At 38.7% G+C, this 18,276-nt stretch overlaps 1 protein-coding gene across 2 annotated transcripts in view; it reads left to right on the top strand.

The window, feature by feature from the left end:
* TBC1D4 (TBC1 domain family member 4) overlaps positions 1-18,276 on the top strand; it is a 189,111-nt gene that overhangs the window by 55,803 nt on the left and 115,032 nt on the right. The gene's annotated exons all lie outside the window — the stretch shown is intronic.

Genomic DNA, 18,276 nt, shown 5'->3' with positions numbered 1-18,276 from the left:
AGCCTAGTACAGATTCAGATCAACAAACAATACTGTACCAGTTTTCCAATACTTGGTGATTATATGTATGATTTAAAAAAGTAAGGGTGGGATAGAAATGTACTGGAACAGTATGCAAAACAAATGACATTTTTCTAGGTAAATTTTCAATTTTTATTTTCCTTGAAAGCCTGATTCGGTAGTTAACATCAGGCCTTAGTGTAGAATGCTATAAAGCAGATATGTTTGAGATCTGCCTCTTGAGATGAAGCATGTACGCTGTAATGTGCCAGCTTTGCTTACTTTAACTTACTTTAACCCCCAAACCCCTCCCAAGCCATAATAAACAAACCCCAGAGTACTGAAGCGCTCCATTAGTAAAGCCTGCATTTTTATATCTTCTCTAAGTTCTTGTCCCTGTAGAGAATACCAGGTATAAAAACTAAGTTTTCTATTATTTAATACCTAGTATTAAATACTTGTTTCCTGACTTTATTTTATTTTAATTTTGGGGGGGGGGCAGAAGGAGAGGGAGAAAGAGAACCTTGAGCAGACTCTACATCCAGTGCAGAGCCCCATTCGAGGCTCGATCTCCGGACCCTGAGATCATGACCTGACCCGAAATCAAGAGGTGGATGCTTAACTGACTGAGCCACCCAGGTGCCCCTCCTGACTTTATTTTTATGGTTCATGCTCTTACCATCTATTCTTTGTTTCAGCCCTTTTCCTGTTGATGAAGTGTTAGAGGAATATTTCCTACAGTGCACAGAAGTTGATTAATAATAGTTCACAAAATTAATTATTATGAGAAAAATAGTTTAACATTTTAGTTTTGCTCCCTAAGCAACACAGAATAAACGAGAACAGAAGTGTATATTTTTCACTTAAAGAGTGAATAAAGCATTGTTGTAAATGCTGTGGCAAATTTAAAGACAAGGGAGGCCAGTGGTGCCAACGCTTACAAATCTTATAAGGGCTGTGCAGGAGAGCCATGTGTCTGAGTAACTGGAGAGAATGAATGTGGGGCTGAGGTCTACATATAGGAGTAGCCAGCCTCCAGCTCCAGTGTGAGGAGGCAACAGCAGTGTGAGATTGACGAGCTGCTCTGAAGTTCTGTTTTGATAATGTTGATATCCATGGTACTTAAAAGTCAGTGTTTTGTAGATATTCATTCTTTCTACTTTCATGTAGTTTTGGGACATCAAAAGCCCTTTTTGTTTATCGCCAGACATTGGGTTGTTCAAGATTGCTTCCAAGCCTGTGTAGGTGTTTGCCCCACCAGGTGAGAATTGGAGCCAATGCCTGAGTGGCTCCTAGAATCTCATAGCAGTGTTGCCAGGAGATGAATTTGAATTGGAGGTGAATAAGAAAAGAATTATTTGATTTATAGGCATTTATCCTAGTATGTCTGGAATCACAGGGTTACACTGCCCAATCATAACAAAAAGTTTCACTGCCTCCCAGTTATTAGCTGTGTGCCTGCTTCCTGTGAAATCGTTAAGTATTGGTAATCACTCTCAATATTAATTTTGAAAGCATGATTTGATTTAAGCATTATCTAAAATGATTTTTTAAAAAGCACTTAAAAAGGGATGCCTGAGTGGCTCAGTCGGTTAAGCGTCTGCCTCCGGCTCAGGTCATGATCCCACGGTTCTGGGATCGAGCCCCATGTAGGGCTCCCTGCTCAGCAGGGAGTCTGCTTCTCCCTCTGCCTGCTTCTCCCTTTGCCTGCCGCTCCCCCTCCTTGTGTTCTCTCTCTGCCAAATAGATAAATAAATAAAATCTTAAAAAAAATAAAAAGCACTTAAAAACAATATAATTAAAAGTTTTGAAGTTTATTAAATGATTGTTTTTTTGCAGCATGTCTTCAACCATAAAACTTGCAGTATAAGAATAGAGAAGACATCCCCCCAAAAAGGAATTATACTAGAATGGCCTTCACATAGAGACTAAACAGAAATAGAAGCTATGTAGTTACTATACAGTCTCAGAGAGAAAACTTCCTTTCTCAGCCTTTAGTACCTAGAATCAGTAGTGTCATTAATGTCTGGAATTGATTGATGTGTTCACCTGCTTGGGTTTGTTCTCCCTCCAACTTGGTTACTCAATCTCCTCCTTGCTTTTTAAAGCTTCACCGCTTTTTCTCCTCTTCAGTTTTAAGAGAAAACTCTCTCTTAGATTATAACTTCAGTAGCAAGGTAGTAGTCCTAACAAACTACCTCTTGTTCCAAACAGTGCTTCCTTGTATTTTTACTGATGTGATAATGGGGGGAAATATGAAGTATCGACCACTTTTCGAAAGTTCCCATTATGCCACTTTGCTTTTATGAAAGACCTACGTGGGCATCTGTTTTTGCCAACTGAAAGAAATCCGAAGAGGATTATTGTTTTAATGGAGAAAGGCAACAAGTGAGAATAGCGTTGAGAATAGTGTTGAGAAAGGCAACAACGTCACAGAGGTAGCACGCACCCTGAGACACAGGTGATCCCCCCCAGCCTCCGTTCTGGGAAATCACACGCAGCATCTCAGCATCACGATGCTGACCTTGGAGCTGCGTTTCTGAGCTTCTGTGCTCTTTCTTGATTTATTGTGTGCATCCAAAGGCAGGATTGTCCCAAGGTATCAGAAAAACCTAAGAGAGATTGATTATTTGGTGTGGGAACACTCAAACTTTTCCATATACATGAATGGTAATTGCTTCTTTGCTTTACACCATTTCGACTAAGGAAAGCTTTTATAGGAACATTCTACTTTCGGATGCACATGTTATTATTTCTTTTGGAAATAAATGATATAGAAATTTACTGAGATATTTACCTAAAACTTACCAATTAGCTTAAAACAGATTAACACTTAAATATGTAGATATTTACATATAGTAAACATTAATATGGGTATATGACAATAAAACTATAGCAACGGACAGAGGGCAATTACCAGCTCTCTGTTTAGACCTAGTTTGTGATTACTTTGGGCTGATGTTTATAATTTCCAATTAATAGTTTCGTTGTTTTTTGAAATGTCCCCCTTCCCCCCCAACCAAGATTAGCTCTGGTATCATGCCATTATACTACGTTTTCTTTGTCAGCTGGGTCATTTAGCCTAACTAATCAAGAATGCAGCTCTAAAATGGGCCTGATTTTTTTAAAGTTTAGTTTGAATAAAAACTGTAAGGTAAATTAACAGAGAACTGGTAAACAGATGGTGGCTAGACATACCAACTAATGGAAAACTATTGCAAAAATCCATTTTAAAAATCCAAAAGTACTTGAATAATTGATGGAGGTCTCTTCTTTGCTTGTATAAACAAATGGTCAAAGTAAAGATCTGCTAAATATTCTGTGACATTTAGAATTAAGAGGATTCCCCTGTCCCCATTTTTATTAGAAAAGAGTAATTTTCCCCTGGGACTATTTTTTATTAGGAGACACATTGCATTTATGTTACCTTTAACATAAATGCCCAGGGAAGATTCTTTGCACAGTCTTTCTGGCACAGTTGTGAAAGGTGATTTGATAAATGTATGATGGAAGGGCAGCAGTTTTTAAAAGGATAGATTTAAATATTGTAAAAGATTGACTTTTTTAAAGGATTTTCTTTGACAGTGAAAAACAATAGTAGGAATTCTCAATATTCTCAAGATTTTTTTCCAATTGCAAAATAATTAATTTTCCATCTGAAGTGATTAAATGAATCTTTGAGAAAAAGGAAATGCGCTTATCAAAGGGTATTATAAAACGGAGATAAATGAAATCATATCTAGGGTTGTTCGTTACAGCGTCTCATCTTGGTTATGAGAAGGAAAGGGTACTGGATACTGTAATGTCATCCTGTGGCTGTCACAGAAGCAGGGACCTTCCAAGTTCAGGCTGGAATTATTTTGATTTTTTTTCCCCCTCTTAATACTATTTTTCAGACTGCATCCTAGGGAACTCCATGAGGTCAGGGGATGCAGGTACTCTGCTCAGTATTTCACAATGTGGAGCAGGAACATTAATGTCTGGGTATCAGGTCCATGTACATTACAGTGGGTGACATTAAAAAGAGTATTTAGTTCACTATGTGTGCACTTTAATGCGCAATCTTTGTACCCCAGGTACCTATGGGGGGGGCAGAGACTACTTTTGTAGAATATTGGATAAAATAAAAGAACAAAGAACGTATGTGATTGATTCATCCCAGTGTCAGTGATTAAGCTAAGCTGCAATAATGAACTGCAGAAAACACAAATATCTTTTATAGACTTAGAATATGGTTGTCTTTTGCTGAGAAAGTTGTTACTTTCAAAGGTACTTCCTTGCTTGTCTTTAATACTGAAGGAAATGAGGTGCATGTTGAAGCCCAAAATTGTTTTATCGAAAACAAGATTAGAGAAGTTCTCTTTGACTGGTCTATGATTTGCTGATTCATATCATGTTTTTCTTGCAGGACTGTACACCCAACCAATAGACTTACCCCTTGCATTCCTTTGAAGTGTCATTGTTCTTAGCAAAAATAATTATTCTGGAGTCCTTGTTACGGGACATTTTGTAACAGGAAAGCATGTATAAATATACTCCAAAGAAAAATTTAGTAACAGGGCTTCCAATTCACTAAGAAATTCCTGAGAACTCTATACCAGGCCCTTACAGGTTGTAGAGGTGAGTGTGACCCAACTTCTGTCCTCAAGGATTTTTGTGAACCCAGTTGGGAAATAAGATTACACAGTGAGAGAGATTGGAAATGGGGTAGGAGAGACCAAACCAGCTGCAGCAATGTTCCTGAGGATGGAGACATAAGAGGCTGGCCAAAAGCATCAGAAAAGGCTTTGTTAAATAGTGCTTTGTTTTATTGTCCCTGTTCTGAGACATCATTTGTCTCCACCGTGAGATTTGCAGAAGCAGCTCAAATACCTGAGTGTGGGGGTGCCATCCAGTTGTTCTCTTACTCTGTCACTTCTCTGAAAGAAACTTGGGAATCCAATGGCAAAGACTGCCAGGATTTTATTAGTGCTTTGTTTTGCATATGTGGGTATGGTTTCTGCTAAGTAAATATCTGGATTTTGAATGAAGAGAGATGTTTTTATTTGTTGACTGTGGGACTGAGTAGGATTGGGCTTTTGATAACCAGGTGTAAATCTGCTTTAATCATTACTAATTTTCATAACTGGTTTGCATGTTGTATGCACTCAAGGTCCATTTTTCTAGAGGCTTCCTTCAACTCTTACATACACTACGTTCTCTAGAATTTGTTCTCTTCTTCTGAACGATTTCCTGCTTTTATGTTTTTTTAGACTGTTGTCTTCCTTTCCCCATGCTGTCTTGTATACTCCATTCTATTAGATGTAATTTGTTCAATTATTGTTGGGTAGGGTTCACATCGATCTCACAAAGTATAGTTGTGTGGGATTATTTGAAAATCTTTGTTATTTCTGATTATGTTTCAAGAAGCTTTAATAGCAACCTGATTATGATTCCCACTCCTTGCAAATGGAGGTATCTGTGTTTCAGGTTGCTTTCGGCACTTGCAAATTTCTTGCTTATTTGCCTCACCAGATCCCCATCTGAGACCCAGGTAGTTTCAAACTACAGAAGGAAGGATGTGCAGGTAGATTCTGTCGAGTACTTACTAAAGCGATACTCTAAAAGAAATTCAAAACTTTAGAAATCTAAAACGTAACACTGACTCCATATTTATGATATACATACTATAAATCAACCCATATATTCGACCACTTCTGCTGCTCTCTGAAGTTGCAAAGGCCACATAATTAGAAGGTTAGCTACAGCTGGTAAGGAGAGGCGGCCTCATTCATTGGAACTTCTCTGGGGTCACGTGTCTTCTCACATAAGTCTCTTCCCCATTCTGCCTTTCACTGCTCTGCCCACCCCTTCCTGAGGAATTTTCCAGATCCAGGCCCTTTGATCTTTCCTGGCCTAACCTGTCTCTGCCAACATGTGTTACTGGCCATTCTTCAAATATATTCTTCCCTCTAATGCTGTTTGCTTCCCAATTCTGCCCACTGGTGTCCTACTCTTTCTTTTAATCTAGCTCAAATGCCTCTTCCTGCATGAGGTCTTCTCATCCTTCCAGAAATCTCTGCCAGTGGCATAGTGTTCTTTTAGTGCTTATCATGTTTGGTATTCTGTGATTATTTGCATGGATTTTATCACCCCTGAGGAAAGAGAGTATATCGTTTCATTTATTTTTTATATTCCCCATAGCATGTAACAGTATCATGCACACATGGTAAACACTCAATAGAGATTTTTGGATTTAATAAAATTTGCGAGTCCCAAATGTACCAACACACAAAATGTGGCCTTGGCTGGGAGACTGAGTTAATGTATGATACCTACATCAGCCTCATCCTTTGTAAGACTGTCAGTCTTCACAAACCCTTTTACTACCACGTGGTTCTGTGTTCATTTCCTATTGTAATATAAGAAATACACCTATGGGAATATTTTGGAAGTGTGTTTTTCCTCAGTGTTATCTTTGGTAGCTTTTTCCATATAACTTGGAGGTATACTTGCTCTCTTTTGGTCTGTCGCTGGCGATGGACTACTAACCCTAAAAAGGTGGTAAAATCTGTGATCTGAACTAGATAAAGACATTTTTAGGAAGTTTCCAAGGAATAGGGTGCAAGATGTTACACAAAACTTCAACAGCTTTTTTTTTTTTTTTTTTTTTTTTTTTTTTTTTTTTTTTTTTTTTTTTTGGTTTTCCTGGCAGCACTGGAATGGGAAGAGGACAGACCATAAAGAGGTCAGATGATTGCTTAAAATCACTTCTTAGGTTGCGACAGAACTTGACTAGCAAAATAAGCTCTAGCAAAACTTTCTTAAGCAATTATCTGAGGGGATTGTAAAATTAATTGCATAGGAAAGGGGCTCCCGAAGTAAAGGTTATATTCAAACTTGAATCGCTATAGCAGTGCCTTGAGTTATTTACAGCGGTCATAGCCGTTCATGCGTGGGAGAGAGAGGCAGAGGGAAACACAGGGAGAGAGAACGAGAAGCTCTCAGAAACACACCTGTAGGACTTACGCCACCCCAAATGACCCCACGTGTGAGTGACTGCTCTTACCCTCCCCCAGGCTTCCAGCCAAGTCTTCTACCAGCACTGCTGCTGTTGTAGAAACAGGGTAAATGTGAATGTTAGTGCTGGGGTGTATAAAGGGGTAGGGAGTACGTAAAATAATTTGGATACAGCACTTGGAGGCTTTAGAACTTCTGTGAGTTAAAAAATGGAGGAAAGGCGAGCTTTTGATAGAAAGTGTTAATCAGAGCTGACCCTTCTGAGATAAATTTTTAGCAATTTTGATGTAGGACTGTGTATTTGTGTTGCTTATATTTTTCACATTAACATTGCTTGAAATAGTCAAGTAATCCTGTTACCTACATTTTTCACTTTAACATTGCTTGAAATAGTATCTATTTAGATAGCAAGTAATCTATTTTTATTGAGGTATAATTGACATATAATATTATAGTAGTTTCAGGTGTACAACATGATAGGATATTTGTATGTATTATGAAATGATCACCACAATAAGGCTAGTTAAATATCCAGCACCATAACTATCCATAGTTATAGGATTTTTTTTTCTTGTAATTGGAACTTTCAAGATTTGCTCTCTTGGCGACTTTCAAATATGCAGTACAGTATTATTAGCTATGGTTGTCATGCTGTACATTACATCTCATAACTTACTTATTTTATAACTGGAAGTTTGTACCTTTTGACCATCATCATCCATTTTGCCCACCTCCCAACCCCTACCTCTGTCAACCATGCACGTATTCTATTTTAAAAACACAGATTTCTTTGAAGTAGAAAGGGGTCATTTCTTGGATTAATTAACAAGAATTTTGGCCTAATAGCTCAACGTATGTCTTTTGTTGCTTCTGAGTTTTCCTTTGCTAGAGATTCAATCCTTCCCTTGCTCATTGGCAGAGTCCTACTTATCTTTTAGGGCCCAGCTCAGATGCCACTTGCTCCCAGACCTGTTGCCTTTCTGGCATGAGAAGTAATTGTACCTTCATCTAGATTCTTATTTAGACTGGTCTTTTCACAATTTCATGACAATTTTTTTTTCAGATTTTGACTTCCCAACAGACTGTAAGGATAAATATTATGGCATCTTCAACATTATGTCTTGGGCTCAGTATTCACAGTAACAAAAAGCGAGGACTCAAACACTGAATTTTTATTTATTTTTTGATTGGATTTTTAAAATTTAGAAATTAGATTAACTTAAGTTCAAATGAATCCTACTAGATTATTTTCAAGTTATTCCTCACCAGGCCTAACATTTTATGATTCCAGAAGGAGTATGTAATTTTTAGTATCTTTAACAATAATGATGATGATACTAACAGTAATAAAAATACAGTAGTCAATATATCAAGGCAATTTATTATATCCCATATGCATCCCAAACACCTGGGATGGGGATTTATACGTACACCCATTTAATTTTGGCATCCGCCCTACGGTGTCATTAGTATTACTGTCATATTGACAGATGTGGAAGAGATTATGTAACTTATTCAAGGTCACATAACTAGTAATTGGCAAGATTTGAACCTATTTTGGTCTGATTTCTGAGCTTATCTGTCAATCAGAGTTGGAACTAAAAGGTGAACAAACCAAGCAGCCTTCTGTGGTATTTATTTATAAAGGCTAGTAACACATGAATCACTGGAGTAAGAATAAATACCACCAGTTAAAATACGTTTCCATATATTAATTCTTACCTTTCTGAAAAAAGAAAAAAAAAAGCCACAATTGTGCCCCAAAGGTGGCTTTATCTTTCACTGGATGCACCCTCTTTTCTGACTCATCTATACCTACTCCTGTTCTCCTTGAGTTTAGGGTGTCTAGTCTTCAAAGCCGGGCCTTTGGTCAAGTCTTTCTCAGTTCCCTAAGCTGGAAGCAGCATCCTGTTCTGAAACCACACAGTATTTTTGTTTTTATAGATCCTGACTTCTATCTAATGTCTTAGTTTCAACAGGATGATAAAATGGGATTCAGTTTGAGCTGAGGTCTTACATGCCCATTACTCTCCTGGTCCAAAGCTACCCCTCGTAAGCAGTGCTTCCTGAAGGTGGCGTGTGGAACACAGGTTTGGGAATCCCAGCTCAACACCCACCTTCAGCCTATAAATGAGGCTGGCCAGGCTAGTAGGAGATTTGGAAATTAGAGGGAGACGATGTGGCTAGTGTGTTGTGAGCCCCATCTCAGCAACAGAGTGGCAAGGAGAGCCTGATGTGTGTGTCCTGGAGCTTGAGGAACAGGGGGGACCGTGCATCAGTCATACCGGTGAAATCTAAAGGGGAAGAAGCTATATGATGCAGCCAGTGGCGAAGAGTAGATGGGAACTCTTTCCCGATGACAGTGGGCCAGAGAAATTGGTAGGTGACCACTGAGAGAAGGTGCGTTCATGCTTGTCAGAGGTGGGGCAGGGCGCCCACCCGTGGGTGGGACAGGCAGCTTTGAGCATCTGCACAGCAAACCAATGCAGATACTTGTGCTCCCTGTACCTTCCCAAGGGGTCAGAAGCAACTGCTCAGCAGCCAGTTGGGGGCTGGGGAGATCTGCTGGCCAAGTGAGAGGCAGCAGACCTGAGCCAGGGAAGGGCGGTGCTCTAGTTTTAAATGAAGTCCAGAGTTCGGGTTTTTACATGAACTGGGTATTTAATGACCGAACTGAGATTATTTTAGGGACTTTTTATTATCCAACACCTGGCACCCAACTGTGGGGTCTACCTGAGGTTTAATCCAGGGTCCAAGGAAGATTTAGCCTGGCGGAAAGGATTTATAGGGGTGCTTGAGAAGGGAAAAAAAGTTGCTTTATGGTTTTTGCATATTGCTCTTTCAGTGTCCTGGCTCTTACTTCTTCTCTCCTTCTTCTCTTGAGCTCCTTGTGTGTGGGAACTTGGCAAGTTGAGAGCGCTTACTTCTTAGTCATCTCTGGGAATCATACAGAGTGCTAAGCAACCATCTGTTTGATATATATGTGTTGAATAAATACTTGCTTGTGAGATTAAGCAAAATGTGATCTTTAATTAAGAAGCAAAAAAAAAAAGCACAGTGATTACTTTTTTCTAAAAGAAACTTTTCATTTTAGCTTTAGATTTATAGAAAAGTGAGAGAGATAGTACAGAGACTTCCTACATACTTCATGCCCAGCTTCCTCTATTGTTAAAATTTTACTTTAGCGTGGTGTATTTGTCACTGCTAACGAACTGGTGATTACTTTTTAATTTGTACAAAGTCTACTTCTTGTAATATGAGGTGGTACAGGAAACCATGCCACAGTATTTATTTCAAAGGATAGCCATTTTAATTTGTGGATCAAGGTTTTGTAGTATTTGTTAAACTTCTTCATGAATTTGCTTTCTACAAGTGATATGCTAATTTCAGTTACAAATCAAGGTATAAGGCAAAATTCCTAGTGAGTCATATCACTAAGCCCTTTGACCCTCGAATGTCGCAAAGCAGTGAAGCTTTTCCTTAAAGTTGTTCAGGCGGAACTTGATATTTATGTGAGTTTTCATCTTCTTTATTCCATGATGGAGCAGCTTCATGTTGTTTCCAGACATAACAGGGATTAAAAGTTAAAGATTATTTTTGGTTCAGGTGGTTTTGTGTAAAATCATAAAGTGTCAGAAGGCGACTACGTAAACATTTTTAATCTAAGAAATGTTCCTTCCTGCAGAGCCCAGCATTTATATTCTTTTTTTTTTTTTTAAAGATTTTATTTTGTTTATTTGACAGAGAGAGAGAGACAGGCAGCGAGAGAGGGAACACAAGCAAGGGGAGTGGGAGAGGAAGGAGCAGGCTCCCAGCAGAGGAGCCTGATGCGGGGCTCGATCCCAGAAAGCTGGGATCATGCCCTGAGCCGAAGGCAGATGCTCAACAACTGAGCCACCCAGGCGCCCCAGCATTTATATTCTTGATCCAGACAAAGTGTGTGGTCTTCCTCACAGAATAATTGCAAAGAAGAAATTAGTGTAAGAAAAATACATAAGAACTAGGAGGATCGGTAGGGGAAGAAAGGGATAAAGAAAAGGGGGGTAATCAGAAGGGGGAATGAAACATGAGAGACTATGGACTATGAGAAACAAACTGAAGACTTCAGAGGGGAGGGGGTGGGGGAAGGGGATAGACTGGTGATGGGTAGTAAGGAGGGCACGTATTGCATGGTGCACTGGGTGTTATACGCAACTAATGAAGCATCAAACTTTACATCGGAATCTGGGGATGTACTGTATGGTGATTAACATAATATAATAAAATAAAATTAAAAAAAAAATACTTGAAAAGCCAAAAGCTGTAAATAAATTCAAGCAACAGAATAGATTTTGTGTTAATAATGTGATATACACTTTATCACTATTTGCCAAAGCCACATTTGATGGTCTCTTATTTAATATTTATGTGTTCACAGGCATAGTTTGAAACATTAAAGTAAATAATGATGAGATTAGAAGTATAGTCGACACTTGCACAACATGGGGGTTAGGAGCACTGACCCCCCGCACAGTTAAAAATCCCCCAGATAAACAGCCTACTGTTGACCAGAAGCCTTACCAATAGCATAAGAAGTCGATTAATACATATTTTGTACGTTAATATTTATCATATATTCCTACAGTAAGGTAGACTAGAGAAAAGAAAATGTTATTAGGAAAATCGTAAGGAAGAGAAAACATGTTTGCAGTATTGTACTGTAAAAATTTGTGTAAGTGGACCCACACAGTTCAAAGCTGTGTTGTTCACGGGTCAGCTGTACTCTCAGGTGGGTATGCAAAAACAGCTTGATAAACTTGTTTTTGAAAACAATTTAATCACCTCTAATGGAAATGTCATCTACTGAATACTTTTTTTGAGTGTCAGACATTCTTAGCAGTGCTGTAGTTACTGGGACTCTTTATATCACGCCTGCCACCAGTGCTAGTGACTGGATGTCTTATGTCACTCCAACCTAGGTATGTCTAAAACCAGTTCATCTTTTAGGGGCACCTGGGTGGCTCATTCGGTTAAGCATCTGATGACTCTTGATTGCAGCTCAGGTCATGATCTCAGGGTCTTGAGATCAAGCCCTGTATTGGGCTCCACACTCAGTGTGGAGTCTGCTTGTCCTTCTCCCTCTGCTCTTCCCCCCGCCACCCCTGCCGCCTTCTAAAATAAATAAATAAGTAAATAAATAAATAAATAAATAAATAAATAAATAAAATCTTTAAAACCAGTTCATCTCTTAAAGTCATGATTATTTCTCCGGACATCCCCCTTTCAAATTATGGTAATAATTCAATGACCTACCTCAAGTCTCATACTTTACCTTTGATTTTCTTTCTTTCCACCCATGTAGTGACACAATCTTTACATTGTTGATTTTGAATGGCCTCTGTATGCGTTTCTTCCTTTCCGCCTCTGAGTTGTTAGTTCAAAGCTGGATCACCTCATATCTGGTTATTGACATAGCGTCCTAACTGGTCTAACTTCTTGTATTTTCCCTTCCCCAATACACACACAGCACGCTTCGACACCCACACAGACCACACTCACACAGACCACACTCACACACCGACACCCTTTTTGTATCCTACCTGCGTGCGTGCGCACAGACACGCACACACGGTTCAGTTGATCTAGCTTATGGTCAGATCAATGATCCTAAGGTACTTCCATCATGTCAACATACTAAAATACTTCCAATGGGTAGTTCCTTGTGCTTATAGATTGTGGTCTGAACTTCCCAGCGTGACTTGTAGGCAATTTGCTTTTCTGTTCACTTTATTGAGAACTTTTCTTCTGCCATGCCCCTGGATTTCTATATGTAGAAAGAGATTTATGTGCCCTTTATTCAGATTTTCTATGGAGTCTTTCTACTAGTCTTTGTTTAATAAAGTCAGATATTTTTGTGGATTATCCAGAACTCAATTGGGATTTTCCATTGGCCTAGGCCTAGAATCCTCCCTTTCTCACATAAAAAACTTGAGAATATCCCCAGGCAAGCAGATTGATTCATCCTTAGAGTTCTGAAAATCTATAGCATTAAATAAACTTGTCACTGCCATTAGAGCCAGTGCATTTTGAGCCCCAGAGGTCTTAAAGATGCCATAAGCACCCTGTGGTCACTTGGCTCAATAGGTAGGGGCTGTTTTTGCAGCTTTATATGGTTTCGCTATTGTTCCTTTGAACCAAATGGTCCTTGCCTCTGAAACATTTTGGAAGACGTCTTTTCCCCCATATATTTGTGGGTTTGTGAGGCCTCTCCATGGGGCAGAGACGTTGATAGTATATTATTATATATAGAATATAATTGTATCAACTGTCATGTTGGTACTGTTAATTGGGTTTTACATAAGGCCTCCTATTTCATACTGAGTAGTAACCACTTCCATTTCATTACGTTACACTGTAAGGGTGGAAAGAATGATGTTGTGTTTTTCATTTCATTCTAATGATCTGCATTTGAATTTGAATTGTCATATATGCCATATGCTTGCCTTTTGGGCTCAGTAAAGCAAAGGAACAGTTGTGGAGTACAGAGTTTATATCATTTGTTGTAAAATATATGACACGGCGTTAGGGTAATTCTGCCTTCTTTATCTCTATAGCTTGATATAGCATTTGCCACTTGGATTCATGGTCGGTGTGAAGTGTCTGGCATTTGAAATTGGTTAAAATATTTTATATTTCTGCTTAGAATGTAGGTTGTGAATTTCCTCTTTCATTATTTCTTTTTTTTATTTTAAAGATCTTTATTTATTTATTTATTTGAGAGAGAGAGCGTATGAGCAGGGAGAATGGCAGAGGGAGAGGGAGAAGCAGGCTCCCCACTGAGCAGGGAGCCCGATGTGGGGCTCAATCCCAGGACCCCCGGATCATGACCTGAGCTGAAGGCAGATGCTTAACCTTCTGAGCCACCCAGGCACCCACTCTTTCATCATTTCTTTCTTTTTTTTTTCTCTTGCAGTATTTCTAAGGTAGTTATCTTCACTTTTAGTTTCTGTGTTGTGTCTCTGAAAAACAAACAAACAAGCCTGTGTTGAAGTTTTTGGTAACTAAATATAGCCCTGCACACCCCTTAGTGGCGTGTGTCTGTGCCCTGCACCATGACCCATCTTCTTAGGCAAATAGCACGTGTGGAGTTTATTTATAGTTTTGACCTCTAGTCTTCATTGGCGCATAGTTTATTTGGGGCATAGTTCACTAGGGTTATGGGCTGCAATATTTAAGGGTCAGCTGAGGAGGAGACAAAAGGCACATTGTCCTCTCATGTGTGTAATACTGAGATGTGTCCACACCTGGGCTACTATACCCATCAGGGTGTATGTCGTTTAGGTAGACCATGGCAGAGGACAGACCGAAAGCTTAGGAACTTTTAGTATGAAAGGGGGAGAGAGGCATAATGGAGAAAAGCTTTAACGTGTATTAAATATGACTCATTGGAGCTCCCATTTACTGAGTGATTGTCATGAGCATGCAGTGTGTTAAGAGCGTTATATATATTAGCTTACTTAACCCTTACAACAGTACTCTGAGAGGGTTGTCATTTCCTTTGTGCAAAGTAGGCAACTGGGTTTTAGATATGTGGCAAATCAGGGCAGAATAAATGAGCATGGATTTGGTGAACAAATTTAAAAATCCTGAACTGAGTAAATTCTTTATAGCTTCTGTGAAGTGGATCAGAACATTTAAAAGTTTTCCATTGGATTCATTTCCTCCCAAGGCGTTACAGCAGGACAAGTATAAATCGACACTAGTGTTTAACATCCTAAGATTAGAAGAACTTTTATAGCTATCTAGAAAGGGGTTTGCAAACTTTATTAATTGAGGTTACATAAAAGTCTAAAGAGAAGCTGAGAACGTTCATGATCTCTTTGAAGGTCTTTGTAGGCAACACAGCTTGTAAAATTATACATAGTATTCTGTTTGTTTCACTATGAAACTTCACCAAATGTGACTTTGAATCAAACTGCATATTTCAAACTGGAGTGAACGAAGCTACCTTGTGAAAATTCAAGAGGGGCCTGAATACTTTAAATTATCTATCAACCACAGTATTTGAAGCGGGGGGGGGGAACCTTAATGAGTATTTTTTTAAATAAATCTGCACTAGAAAAGAATCAAAATTTGCTAAGACTACTAAATTGGATAACACCATAATTGTGAACTCAGCCTTTATGTTCCTAGCCTTAAATTGAGGCAGTTGATGAACTTCCTGGACAGAAGTGAAGACACAGTTTAAAAATGAGTAAAAAATTTAAAATTAGAAAAAAATCATACATGTTTATTACAGAAAAAAATTATACAAATTAAGCAAAGAGGAAAAAAATGTCCATAACTGGTCATCACTGCAGTGTGAACAATGGTAAGATTCTAGATGTATATTCCTAGCCTTAAAAAAATATGCATATGTGTATAATTATATAAACACACATTTATATACTCAGAGTATAACTTTCAAAAAAAGTTTTCTCGAGGCTAAGACGGATAACTGATCTATAGCTCTTCCTTAAAAGCTGACATTTTATATATATTTGTGTGTGTGTGTGGATTTTGCCCTGGGTAAAATGATTAAGACCTAAAATTTCCATCTGGCAATAAACAAGCCAAAATGTTATTTTCAATAGCATCAAAACGAATAAAATGTTTTGGCATAAATTTAATAAAAGAACTATAAGGCGGGTACACTGAAAACTACAAAATGTCATTGAAAAACAATAAAAAAGTTCTAATAAGTGGCAAGCCATTCATGTTCATGGAAGAATTAATATTGTTATAATAGCATCCTCAAGGTGAGCTACAGATTCAACGCAATACCTATCAGAAGCCTAGCTGTCTTTTTTGCAGAAATTGACAAGCTGATCCTAAAATTCATGTGGAAAGGCAAGAGACACAGAATACTCAAAGCAATCTTGAAAAATGCCAAGTTGGTAGACTCACAGCTACCAGTTTTAAGATTTACTAGAAAGCTGCAGTAATTTAGATAGCGTGGTACTCACATAAAGATAGACCTATAGATCCATGGAACAGAATTCTGAGTCAAGAAACAAACCCTTACATTTATGGTGAATTGATTTTTTGACAAGGATGCCAAGACAATTCAGTGGGGGAAACAATGATCTTTCCAGTATGTGGTGCTCAGAAAACTGTATATCCATATACAGAAGAATGAATTTGCACCCTGTTTCACACCATCCCCCAGAATCTACTTAAAGTGAAAAATAGATCCAGGGGCACCAGGGTGGCTCAATTGGTTAAGCATCTGCCTTCAGCTCAGGTCATGATTCCAGGGTCCTAGAACTGAGTACTGCATGGGGCTCCCTGCTCAGTGGGGAGTCTGCTTCTCCCTCTCCATCTGCCTCTCCCCCTGCTCATGCTTTCTCTCGTTCTCTCTCTCTTAAATAAATAAATAAAATCTTTTTTTTAAAAAACGTGAATCGTAGATCTAAATGTAAGAGTTAAAACTATAAAATTCTTAGAAGAAAACATTGGAGCAAATCTTAATGGCTTAGCCAATGGGTTTTAGATATGACCCCCAAAATACAAAGGTCAAATGGGAAGGCTGATTAAGTTGGACTTCATCAAAATTAAAAAAACTTGTGTACTGTTTGTTTTTTTTTTTTTTAAAGATTTTATTTATTTGACAGAGAGAGACACATCGAGAGAGGGAACACAAGCAGGGGGAGTGGGAGAGGGAGAAGCAGGCTTCCCAATGAGCAGTGAGCCCAATGCAGGGCTCGATCCCAGGAGCCTGGGATCATAACCTGAGCCGAAGGCAGATGCTTAACAACTGAGCCACGTAGGCGCCCTGCTTGTGTACTTTTACCATCAAGAAAGTGAAAGGACAACTCACAAATGGAGAGAAAATATTTGTAAATAATATATTTAAAGATTTTATTTTATTTTATTTAAATAATCTCTACAACCAATGTGGGACTCAAACTCTCAAGCCCCAGATCAAGAGTCGCATGCTCCACTGACCGAGCTGGCCAGGTCCCCCTGTAAATCATATATTTAAAGAGACTTGTAATCACAGCATATAAAGAATTCTTACAACTCTTTAATAAAGACAGATCATCTAATTAAAAAATGCACAAAGTATTAGAGTGACATTTTTCCCAAAAAAGACACGCAAATGGCCAATAAGCACATTAGAAGTGCTCAACATCATTTGCCACTGGAGAAATGCAAATCAAAACCATGAGATATTATGTGACACCTGCCAGAGAACAGCTATAATAAAAAAGAAAGGCAGTAACAAGTGTTGATAAAGAAGTGGGACTAATTGGAACCCTCATACACTGTTCTTGGCAGTGTAAATGGTGCAGCCACTAGAGAAAACAATTGGGAATTCCTCAGAAGGTTAAACACAGAGTTATCATATGACTCAACAGTTCCACTCCTAGCATCTACCCGAGAAAAAGGAAAGCATACCGCATACGAAACTTGTACATGAATGTCATAGCAGCATTATTCATAATAGCCAAAAAGGTAGAAACAGCCCAAATATCTATCAAGTGATGAACAATTTAAAAAGTGGTCTGGCCATGCAATGGAATGTTATTTGGCAAAAGAAAGGAATGGAGTTTATGAATTTCTAATACATGCTACAACCTAGTTGTACCTCAGAAAGTGCAACATGAAAAGAATCAGTCACAAAAGACCACATATTGTAGGACACCATTTGTATAATCTTGTTCAAAATAGTCGAAAGTATATGGAGAGAATATAGATTAGTGGTTCCTAGGGCTGGAGGAGATAGGGGAAAGCTTGAGGCATGGAGGTCTGACTGGTACTAGGTAAAAGGTTTCTTTATAGGGTGTTGGAAATGTTCCCAAATTGGGTAATGGTGATGGTTGCACAACTTTGGAAATATACTAAAAACTAGTGCATGGTATGCCTTTAAAAAGGTGAATTTATGTAAGTTATATAGTCATAAAGCTGTTAAAAAATGCACTAGCTTATTTTCCAAGATTTTCTGCCAGAATCCCTATTTCCCTTATATCTGACCTTCTCTTTTCCTATCCTGCTCAAGTTTGATTCCATGTACAGCAGTTTCGTGTCAGGTTGGGTTACTATCTTGAATGTGAGCCCTGGGGGAGCAGCTTCCTTTAGACTTTGCAGTGGGCCCCTCTCACTTACCTGCTTTTGGAGTAGATGGAAACCTGCCGATGTCAGCTGCTCTTCTCAGAGTGGCCAGCCAGGCTTTAGTGAGTACCTGTTGGCCACTCTGGTTCTCAGGCTCCTTGCTCACCCCATTGCTTCCCCTTTCTTTCCCCAGTGATACAGAGA

The sequence above is a fragment of the Ailuropoda melanoleuca genome, chromosome 7, assembly GCF_002007445.2.
Source record: "Ailuropoda melanoleuca isolate Jingjing chromosome 7, ASM200744v2, whole genome shotgun sequence".
Lineage (NCBI taxonomy): Eukaryota > Metazoa > Chordata > Mammalia > Carnivora > Ursidae > Ailuropoda > Ailuropoda melanoleuca.
Note: the sequence above shows the minus strand (reverse complement) of the source record. Positions and strands in the feature narration are given on the sequence as shown.